Here is a 10318-nt window from a genome sequence, read left to right on the forward strand (position 1 = left end):
AAATAAAAAGAACCCCAAATTTATAATTTTTAAAAAAACTCACGATTTTAAAGCTAATCTCATGATTGTGGGGGGCCTGACAGGATTCTTAAATGCTTGGGGCCACCAATACTGTGGATTCAAACTCCCTGGTTGACCCCCAATTCTCTAATGGATAATAAGAGCTCCATTACGGTGCCTGGTACTACTTTTCAGCTCCACAGAATGTTGTATTCCTGTATCTCTGATGGTGCAGCTGCTGGGTACATACATGTGATAGATTGGTCAAAAGCTATATGCCTTGTCACCCAGATCCTCAAAGGTATTTAGGCTTCTAATTTCCACTGAAATCAATAGGAGTGAGGTGCCTAAATATGCTTGAGGGTCTGGGCCTGTGTTCAAGGTGAAATCTTTTCTGCAGCTGCTCTTATTTTGGATACTGTTTTGAACAGCACTAGAGCAATTCATATTCTCCCATGGCCCACAAATATATGTCCAAAGCAAGAACAGCATTTTCTGTAGGCAGTATGTCCAAAGATTGCCTCTATGGCCATGTGAGTAGCCCTGAGCAGGGAGTATATTGTGTATCCTAGGACACGAAAAAGGATTCATGTCTGCATACATAGCACATTACACCGACTGCAGTCATTTCAGAGACTCAGCAACATGGCTACATCAGTCAATTGTTTGCCACTTGACTGCTTACTTGTGAGTCAGCTTGTGAATGCATCTGTGTCTCACTTTGTCTTTCTGTGCAATGTTGCTAGGATCCATCCATCTGTCTCAAGATAAACGTGCATTCACACTTTTTTCTCTCTTTATCAAGCACGCTGCATTTCCTCTAGCAATCCCTCTTAGTTCCTTTGAGATCTCTAACTTTGTAGAGCCATTAATGCATGTATTTCTACATGTGAAATTAATTGTTCACAATATAAAGTTTCTCATTTATCTAGTTAAAATGTATAGTAATGACACACATATGGGTAAGGTCAATGATTCACTGATTGGTGCCAGAGAACACATTTTCAGTTGAATGGCTTGTATTAATGATTGGAATGAAGCATACATGGATCATTTGGACTTGTCAGGGGTCTATAAGTTACTCTGATGGCAAAGATGCTAATGAAAGGCATATCATGAATTACTGATATAAGTACTCAGTCAGAAGCAGTTTGTGGAAAGGGTTAGGCGTAGAAGGTCTGGCCCAAGAGCTAGACACAGGAACCTCACCTGGACAAAGGGGGTGGGTTAAACTTTCCCTTTTGTCTGGATGGGGACTATTGGAGGAGTTGGCTCCTGTGGACATTTGGTTTAAGTTGAACCTCTTTGAGGTTCCTTTGTGTTTCAGAGCAGCAGCATAGAAGAAGTTTTAACAGCCAGGCTAGGTTAATTGCCCAACCTAGACTAGGGAAGGACAGGCCTACACTAGAACCTTTTACCTGGATCGTAATGTCAATTGGGGAGGTGGGGTAGAGTCATGAGCGAGAGACAGACCAGGCATTTCTGTACTGGCAAAAGCCGCAGTGCTGACTCAGTTATACAGGCAGAAAGTGCTTTTGCCAGTACTGTATAGCTTACCCTGTTCACTGAACCGGTATAAGCTATACCTCCAAAAACACGTTTTTTCTGGTATAAACTGGGTCTATATGAGTCAGGTTTGCTGGGATAGCCATACTGGCAAACCTTTTCTAGTGTGGAGCTGGCGCTAGTTTTGGGAACACAAGCATCATGCAGCCAGGGGGACAGTGACTTTGGGCTATGGGATTTCATGGGAGTAAAGTATGGGACAGAGGCAGGAGAGAGAGCGAGCCCTGGTCTACACTACGAATTTAGGTCAAATTTAGCAGCGTTAGGTTGATTTAACCCTGCACCCATCCACACGACCAAGCCTGTTTTGTTGACTTAAAGGGCTCTTAAAATCGATTTCTGTACTTCTCCCCGGCGAGGGGAGTAGCGCTAAAATCAACCTGGCTGGGTCGAATCAGGGGTAGTGTGGACACAATCCGATGGTAATGGCCTCCAGGAGCTATCCCAGAGTGCTCCATTGTGACTGCTCTGGACAGCACTCTCAACTCAGATGCACTGGCCAGGTAGACAGGAAAAGCCCTGGGAACTTTTCAATTTCATTTCCTGTTCGCAGCGTGGCGAGCTGATCAGCACAGGTGACCATGGAGTCCCAGAATTGCAAAAGAGCTCCAGCATGGACCGAACGGGAGGTACTGGATCGGATCGCTGTACAGGGGCGGCGAGTTATATGGGCCCATGGTACCTGTGCTCCAGGAATATTCAGAGCACAGGGGCCCGTCTCCACCAATGTTCGGGGCCGGGTCTTTCCCCCAGCACCTGCCTGCTGCCCCTGCGCGCCCCGCCTGGAGTGTCTCTCGGCCCTGACTGCCGCCCCCAAGCAATTTAAAAGGGCCTGGGGGGCCCTGGCCGCCGCCACCACCACTGGCAGCATAGCGGGCCTAAGGCGAGTTCCTGCCCATCCTCGCTCCTCACCACTCCCAGAAGTGGCTGGCACGGCAGAGCATGGCCCCGCGGCCCCTGGGGAGGGTGTGTCTCTGCACACTGCCCCTGCCCTGGCTGCTGACTCTGCAGCTCCCATTGGCTGGGAACTGTGGCCAATGGGAGCTAAGGGGGCGGTGCCTGCAGGCAGCGGCGAGCGTGGAGACCTCCTGCGCCCCCCCACCCACAGCGGGGTGTGTGCCGGTCACTTTGGAAAGCACCTCACCCCTCACTCCCACCCACACCCCAACCCCCTGCCCCAGCCCAGAGCCTGCATCCCACACCCAAATTCCCTCCCAGAGCCTGCCCCCACACCTCTTCCTGCACCCCAACCACCTGTCCCAGCCCAGAGCCCCATCCAGCACCAAATTCTCTCCCACCAGAGCCCGACCCCTCACCCCTCCCGCACCCAAACTCCCTCCCAGAGCCCGCACCCCCTCCTGCACCCCATCCCCCTGCCCTAGCCCAGAGCCCACACCCCTCACGCGCCCAAACACCCTCTTAGAGCCCGCACCCCTCCTGTACCCCAACTCCCTCCCAGAGCCTGCACCCCAAACCCCCTCCTGCACTCAAACTCCCTCCCAGAGCCCGCACCCCTTCTGCACCCAAACTCCCTCCCAGAGCCTTAGGCAGGTGTTGGGAGGGGCGGCAGGCAGGACTTGGACCCATTCTGGGCACCACCAAAAATTATACAAACCTGCTGCCCCTGTCACTGTATGGGGAGAAGAATCCGTGCAGGCAGAACTCCGTTCCAAAAGATGAAATGCCAGTATATTTGCCAAAATCTCCAAGGGCATGATGGACAGAGGCTACAACAGGGACACACAGCAGTGCCGCGTGAAAGTTAAGGAGCTGAGGCAAGCCTACCAAAAAACAAAGGATGCAAACGGTCACTCCGGGTCAGAGCCCCGTACATGCCACTTCTATGATTAGCTACATACAATTCTAAGGGGAGCGCCTACCACTTCCCCACCACTGTCCGTGGACACCTGCAAGGGGGAGTCTCACACAACAGGGATGAGGATTTTGTGGATGAGGAAGATGAGGAGGAGGAGGTTGAGGATAGCTCACAGTAGGCAAGTGGAGAATCTCTTCTCCCCAGCAGCCAGGAGCTGTTCATCACCCTGGAGCCAATATCCTCCCAGCCCTCCCAAAGCGGGCTCCCGGACCATGAAGCTGGAGAAGGCACCTCTGGTGAGTGTACCTTTGTAAATATAATACAGGGTTTAGAAGCAAGCGTGTTTAATAATTAATTTGCCCTGAAAACTTGGGATGCATTCAAGGCCAGTATAGCTACTGGAAAAATCTATTAATGTGTCTGGGGATGGAGCGGAAATCCTCCAGGGAGATCTCCATGAAGCTCTCCTGGAGGTACTCTCTGTGTTAGCCTCAGGAGAAATTTGTTTAAGGGGACATTCAGAGGTGCCCGTTCCTGCTGGGCTGTTTGCCTTTGGCTGAAAAGAAATCATCCCCACTGTTAGCCACGTGGTGGGGTGAGACCCGTGCATGCTGAGCTGTTCGCGTTTGGCTGACAGGGATCTTCCCTGATACTAGACATGCCAGGGTGTGGGGGGGGTTTGAAGCGATCACCCCAGAGAATTTGGGGGGCATTGGGTTGTGCTGCACATTCACCCTAAAACCACAGCCCCTCCTTTTAAATGGCCAACCCAATGGGCTTTGCTTGGTATGGGAAAGGAGGGTGCTGCTGTTTGAAACCATTCCCACATGTTATGAAGGTTGAAGAAGCCGAAACTCTTTGTCTTACCATGGCTGCCTGCAAGCCGAATTCTGTTGCCCAGCTGAGCATGTGTGATGTCTCACACCAAACCGGCAGGCACTCAATACAAGAGACAAAGGCGACCTTGTACCAAAAGCACATGTGCTATGAACTGTGCATCACTTGATTCAGTGTGAAATAGTCTTTCCTTTGTTCTCTAAAATGTATCTTTTTAAATACTACTCTCCCTTTTTTTCCCTCCCGCAGCTGAAAATGTTTCTACGCTCCCCCTATCATCTCCGTCCCAGAGGCTAGCGCAGATTAGAAGGTGAAAAAAACACACTCACGATGAAATGTTCTCAGAGCTCATGCAGTCCTCCCACACTGAAAGAGCTCAGCAGAATGCGTGGAGGCAGACAGTGGCAGAGTCCAGGAAAGCATTAAATGAATGCAATGAGAGGAGGCAGGAGCACGATGAAAGGAGGCAGGATGCAATGCTGAGTCTAATGGGGGAGTAAACTGACATGCTCAGGCATCTGGTGGAGCTGCAGGAAAGGCAGCAGGAGCACAGACCGCCGCTGCAGCCCCTGTATAACTGCCTGCCCTCCTCCCCAGGTTCCACATCCTCTTCATCCAGACGCCCAAGAATGCAGGGGGAAGCTATGGGTACCCAGCCACTCCACCCCAGAGGATTGCCCAAGCAACAGAAGGGAGGCATTCAATAAGTTTTGAACTGTAGTGTGGCCTTGTCCTTCCTGCCTTCCCTCATCCACCACCCCACCCGGTGCTTCCCTCCTCACCCACCCTTCCTGGGCTACCAAGGGAGTTTTCCCCCTAGTTGTGTGATGAATTAATAAAGAATGCATGATTTTGAAACAAAAATGACTTTATTGCCTCTGAAAGTGGTGATCGAAGAGGGGAGGTCGGTTAGCTTACAGGGAAGTAGTCAACCAAGGGGGCGGGTTTTCATCAAGGAGAAACAAACAGAACTGTCACGTCATAGCCTGGCCAGTCATGAAACTGTTTTTCAAAGCTTCTCTGATGCTCAGGGCACCCATCTGTGCTCTTCTAATTGCCCTGGTGTCTGGCTGTGTATAATCGGCCACCAGGCAATTTGCCTCAACCTCCCACCCAGCCATAAACGTCCCCCCCTTACTCTCACAGATATTGTGGAGCACACAGCAAGCAGCAATAACAATGGGAATATTGACAGGTTTCAGAGTAGCAGCCGTATTAGTCTGTATTCGCAAAAAGAAAAGGAGGACTTGTGGCACCTTAGAGACTAACCAATTTATTTGAGCATAAGCTTTCGTGAGCTACATGCATCCGACGAAGTGAGCTGTAGCTCACGAAAGCTCATGCTCAAATAAATTGGTTAGTCTCTAAGGTGCCACAAGTCCTCCTGTTCTTTTTGCAAATACAGACTAACACGGCTGCTACTCTGAAACCTGTCATTATGCAAGGCGCTGAATTTAGCCGTATGGAGGGGAAATCTATCAACTTCATGAAAAAACTCGTACAGATACAGACAGACATCATCTTCCTTTCCAAATGCAAACAGATGGACATCATACCAAAAGGACTGAAGGTAAAAAATCCATTACAATCTACATACCACACAGACTATGCTGACAGCTTGTGCCACACACTCTCAAAGAAACTGTGGAACCACCTGATCAACATCCTCTACAGCAAACAGGGAAAGATTAAGAATGAGCTCTCAAAACTGGATACTCGCATAAAAAACCAACCTTCTACAGAAACTTCCGATGAAGTGAGCTGTAGCTCACGAAAGCTTATGCTCAAATAAATTGGTTAGTCTCTAAGGTGCCACAAGTACTCCTTTTCTTTTTGCGAATACAGACTAACACGGCTGTTACTCTGAAACAAACTTCCTCATGGCTGGACTTTACAAAAACTAGACAAGCCATTTACAACACACACTTTGCTTCTCTACAAAAGAAAAATGACACTAAACTCTCTAAACTACTACATGCCACAAGGGGCCATAACAGTGGTTCCCTTAACACACCCAGCAATATTGTTAATCTATCCAACTATACTCTTAGCCTAGCAGAAGAATCTGTCCTATCTCTGGGCCTCTCCTTCTGCCCCTCCACCCCCACGAACATGATACAGTTCTGTGGTGACCTAGAATCCTATTTTTGACATCTCCAACTCAAGGAATATTTCCAACATATCTCTGAACAACATACTAACCCACAGAGACCTTCCTACCAAGACTACAAAAAGAAGGATTCTGGGTGGACTCCTCCTGAAGGTCGAAACAACAGACTGTAGTTCTTCATAGAGTGCTTCCGCTGACGTGCACGGGCTGAAATTGTGGAAAAGCAGCATCACTTGCCCCATAACCTCAGCCGGGCAGAACACAACACCATCCACAGCCTCAGAAACAACTCTGACATCATAATCAAAAAGGCTGACAAAGGAGGTGCTGTCGTCATCATGAATAGGTCGGAATATGAACAAGAGGCTGCCAGGCAACTCTCCAACACCACTTTCTACAAGCCATTACCCTCTGATCCCGCTGAGGGTTACCAAAAGAAACTACAGCATTTGCTCAAGAAACTCCCTGAAAAAGCACACGAACAAATCCGCACAGGCATACCCCTGGAACCCGGAGCAGGGGTATTCTATCTGCTACCCAAGATCTATAAACCTGGAAATCCTGGACACCCCATCATCTCAGGCATTGGCACCCTGACAGCAGGATTGTCTGGCTATGTGGACTCCCTCCTCAGGCCCTATGCTACCAGCACTCCCAGCTATCTTCGAGACACCACTGACTTCCTGAGGAAACTACAATCCATCGGTGGTCTTCCTGAAAACACCATCCTGGCCACTATGGATGTAGGAGCCCTCTACACCAACATTCCACACAAAGATGGACTACATACCGTCAGGAACAGTATCCCCAATAATGTCACGGCAAACCTGGAGGCTGAACTTTGTGACTTTGTCCTCACCCATAACTGTTTCACATTTGGGGACAATGTATACCTTCAAATCAGTGGCACTGCTATGGGTACCCGCATGGCCCCACAGTATGCCAACATTTTTATGGCTGACTTAGAACAACGCTTCCTCAGCTCTCGTCACCTAATGCCCCTACTCTACTTGCACTACATTGATGACATCTTCATCATCTGGACCCATAGAAAAAAAGCCCTTGAGGAATTCCACCATGATTTCAACAATTTCCATCCCACCATCAACCTCAGCCTGGACCAGTCCACACAAGAGATCCACTTCCTGGACACTATGGTGCTAATAAGCAATGGTCACATAATCACCATCCTATACCGGAAACTTACTGACCGCTATGCCTACATACATGCCTCCAGCTTTCATCCAGACCACACCACATGATCCATTATCTACAGCCAAGCTCTAAGATACAACCGCATTTTCTCCAACCCCCAAGACAGAGACAAACACCTACAAGATCTCTATCAAGCATTCTTACAACTACAATACCCACCTGCGGAAGTGAAGTAACAGATTGATAGAGCCAGAAGAGTACCCAGAAGTCACCTACTACAGGACAGGCCCAACAAAGAAAATAACAGAACGCCACTAGCCATCACCTTCAGCCCCCAACTAAAACCTCTCCAACGCATCATCAGGATACAACCTATCCTGAAGGACGACCCATCACTCTCACAGATCTTGGGAGACAGGCCAGTCCTTGCTTACAGACAGCCCCCCAACCTGAAGCAAATACTCACCAGCAACCACACACCACACAACAGAACCACTAACCCAGGAACCTATCCTTGCAACAAAGCCCGTTGCCAACTGTGTCCACATATCTATTCAGGGGACACCAACACAGGGCCTAATCATATCAGCCACACTATCAGAGGCTCGTTCACTTGCACTTCCACCAATATGATATATGCCATCATGTGCCAGCAATGCCCCTCTGCCATGTACATTGGTCAAACTGGACAGTCTCTAAGTAAAAGAATAAATGGACACAAATCAGATGTCAAGAATTATAACATTCAAAAACCAGTTGGAGAACACTTCAACCTCTTTGGTCACTCAATTACAGACCTAAAAGTGGCAATACTTCAACAAAAAAACTTCAAAAACAGACTCCAACGAGAGACTGCTGAATTGGAATTAATTTGCAAACTGGATACAATTAACTTAGGCTTGAATAGAGACTGGGAGTGGATGGGTCATTACACAAAGTAAACTATTTCCCCATGTTTATTCCTCCCTTCACCCCCCACTCTTCCTCAGACGTTCTTGTCAACTGCTGGAAATGGCCCACCTTGATTATCACTACAAAAGGTTCCCCCCCCCCGCCCCTCTCTCCTGCTGGTAATAGCTCACCTTAAGCGATCACTCTGGTTACAGTGTGTATGGTAACACCCATTGTTTCATGTTCTCTGTGTATATAAATCTCCCCACTGTATTTTCCACTGAATGCATCCGATGAAGTGAGCTGTAGCTCACGAAAGCTTATGCTCAAATAAATTTGTTAGTCTCTAAGGTGCCACAAGTACTCCTTTTCTTAATGGGAATATTGGTTTTGCTGAGGTCTAACCTAGTCAGTAAACTGTGCCAGTGAGCTTTTAAACGTCCAAATGCACATTCTACCAGCATTCTGCCCTTGCTCAACCTATAGTTGAACTGCTCCTTACTACTGTCCAGGGTGCCTGTGTATGGCTTCATGAGCCATGGCATTAAGGGGTAGGCTGGGTCCCCAAGGATAACTATAGGCATTTCAACATCCCCAATGGTAATTTTCTGGTCTGGGAAGTAAGTTCCTTCCTGCAGCTGTTCAAACAGACCAGAGTTCTTGAAGATGTGAGCATCATGCACCTTTCCCAGCCATCCCACGTTGATGTCGGTGAAACGTCCCTTGTGATCCAGCAGTGCTTGCAGCATCATTGAAAAGTACCCCGTGCGGTTTACATACTGGCTGCCAAGGTGGTCCAGTCCCGAGATAGGGATATGCGTTCCATCTATCGCCCCACCACAGTTAGGGAACCCCATTGCAGCAAAGCCATCCACTATGACCTGCACATTTCCTGGAGTCACTACCCTTGATAGCAGCAGCTCAGTGATTGCGTTGGCTACTTGGATCACAGCAGCCCCCACAGTAGATTTGCCCACTCCAAATTGATTCCCGACTGACTGGTAGCTGTCTGGCATTGCAAGCTTCCACAGGGCTATTGCCACTCGCTTCTCAACTGTGAGGGCTGCTCTCATCTTGGTATTGTTGCACTTCAGAGCAGGGGAAAGCAAGTCACAAAGTTCCATGAAAGTGCCCTTACGCATGCGAAACTTTCGCAGTCACTAGGAATCATCCCAGACCTGTAACACTATGAGGTTCCACCAGTCTGTGTTTGTTTCCCGGGCCCAGAATTGGTGTTCCACGGCTGCCCCATTACCACCATGATGTCCAAATTGCCAGGGCCCGTGCTTTGAGAGAAGTCTCTGTCCATGTCCTCATCACAATCGTGATCACGCTGTCGTCGCCTCCTTGCCTGCTTTTGCAGGTTCTGCACATACTGCAGGATAATGCGCAAGGTGTTTGCAATGCTCACAACAGCAGTGGTGAGCTGAGCGGGCTCCATGCTTGCTGTGGTATGGCATCTGCAGGAGAGCAGAGTTGCAGCGGAAGCAGTGGATGATGAGGGATGCCACGAGAATAGATATTTATACAGAACAATGAGAGGACCTGTGAGGTGGATTCATGGCACCAGGAAAGCAGGAGAGCAGAGTTGCAGTGGAAGTGGTGGATGACGACGGCGCTTAGCAGTCCTACTGCACCGTCTGCTGACAGCAGTATGGCATCTGCATGGAAAAAAGGTGTGAAACAATTGTCTGCCATTGCTTTCACAGAGGGAGGGACGACTGACGACATGTACCCAAAACCATCCGCGACAATGTTTTTGCCCCATCAGGCATTGGGAGCTCAACCTAGAATTCCAATGGGCAGCGGAGATTGCGGGAACTGTGGGGTAGCTACCCACAGTGCAACGCTCCAAAAGTCGACACTAGCCACGGTAGTGAGGACGCACTCCCCCGACTTAATGCGGTTAGTGTGGACATACTTAATCGACTGTATAAAATCTA

The sequence above is a fragment of the Lepidochelys kempii genome, chromosome 6 (genome assembly GCF_965140265.1).
Source record: "Lepidochelys kempii isolate rLepKem1 chromosome 6, rLepKem1.hap2, whole genome shotgun sequence".
Taxonomy (NCBI): domain Eukaryota; kingdom Metazoa; phylum Chordata; order Testudines; family Cheloniidae; genus Lepidochelys; species Lepidochelys kempii.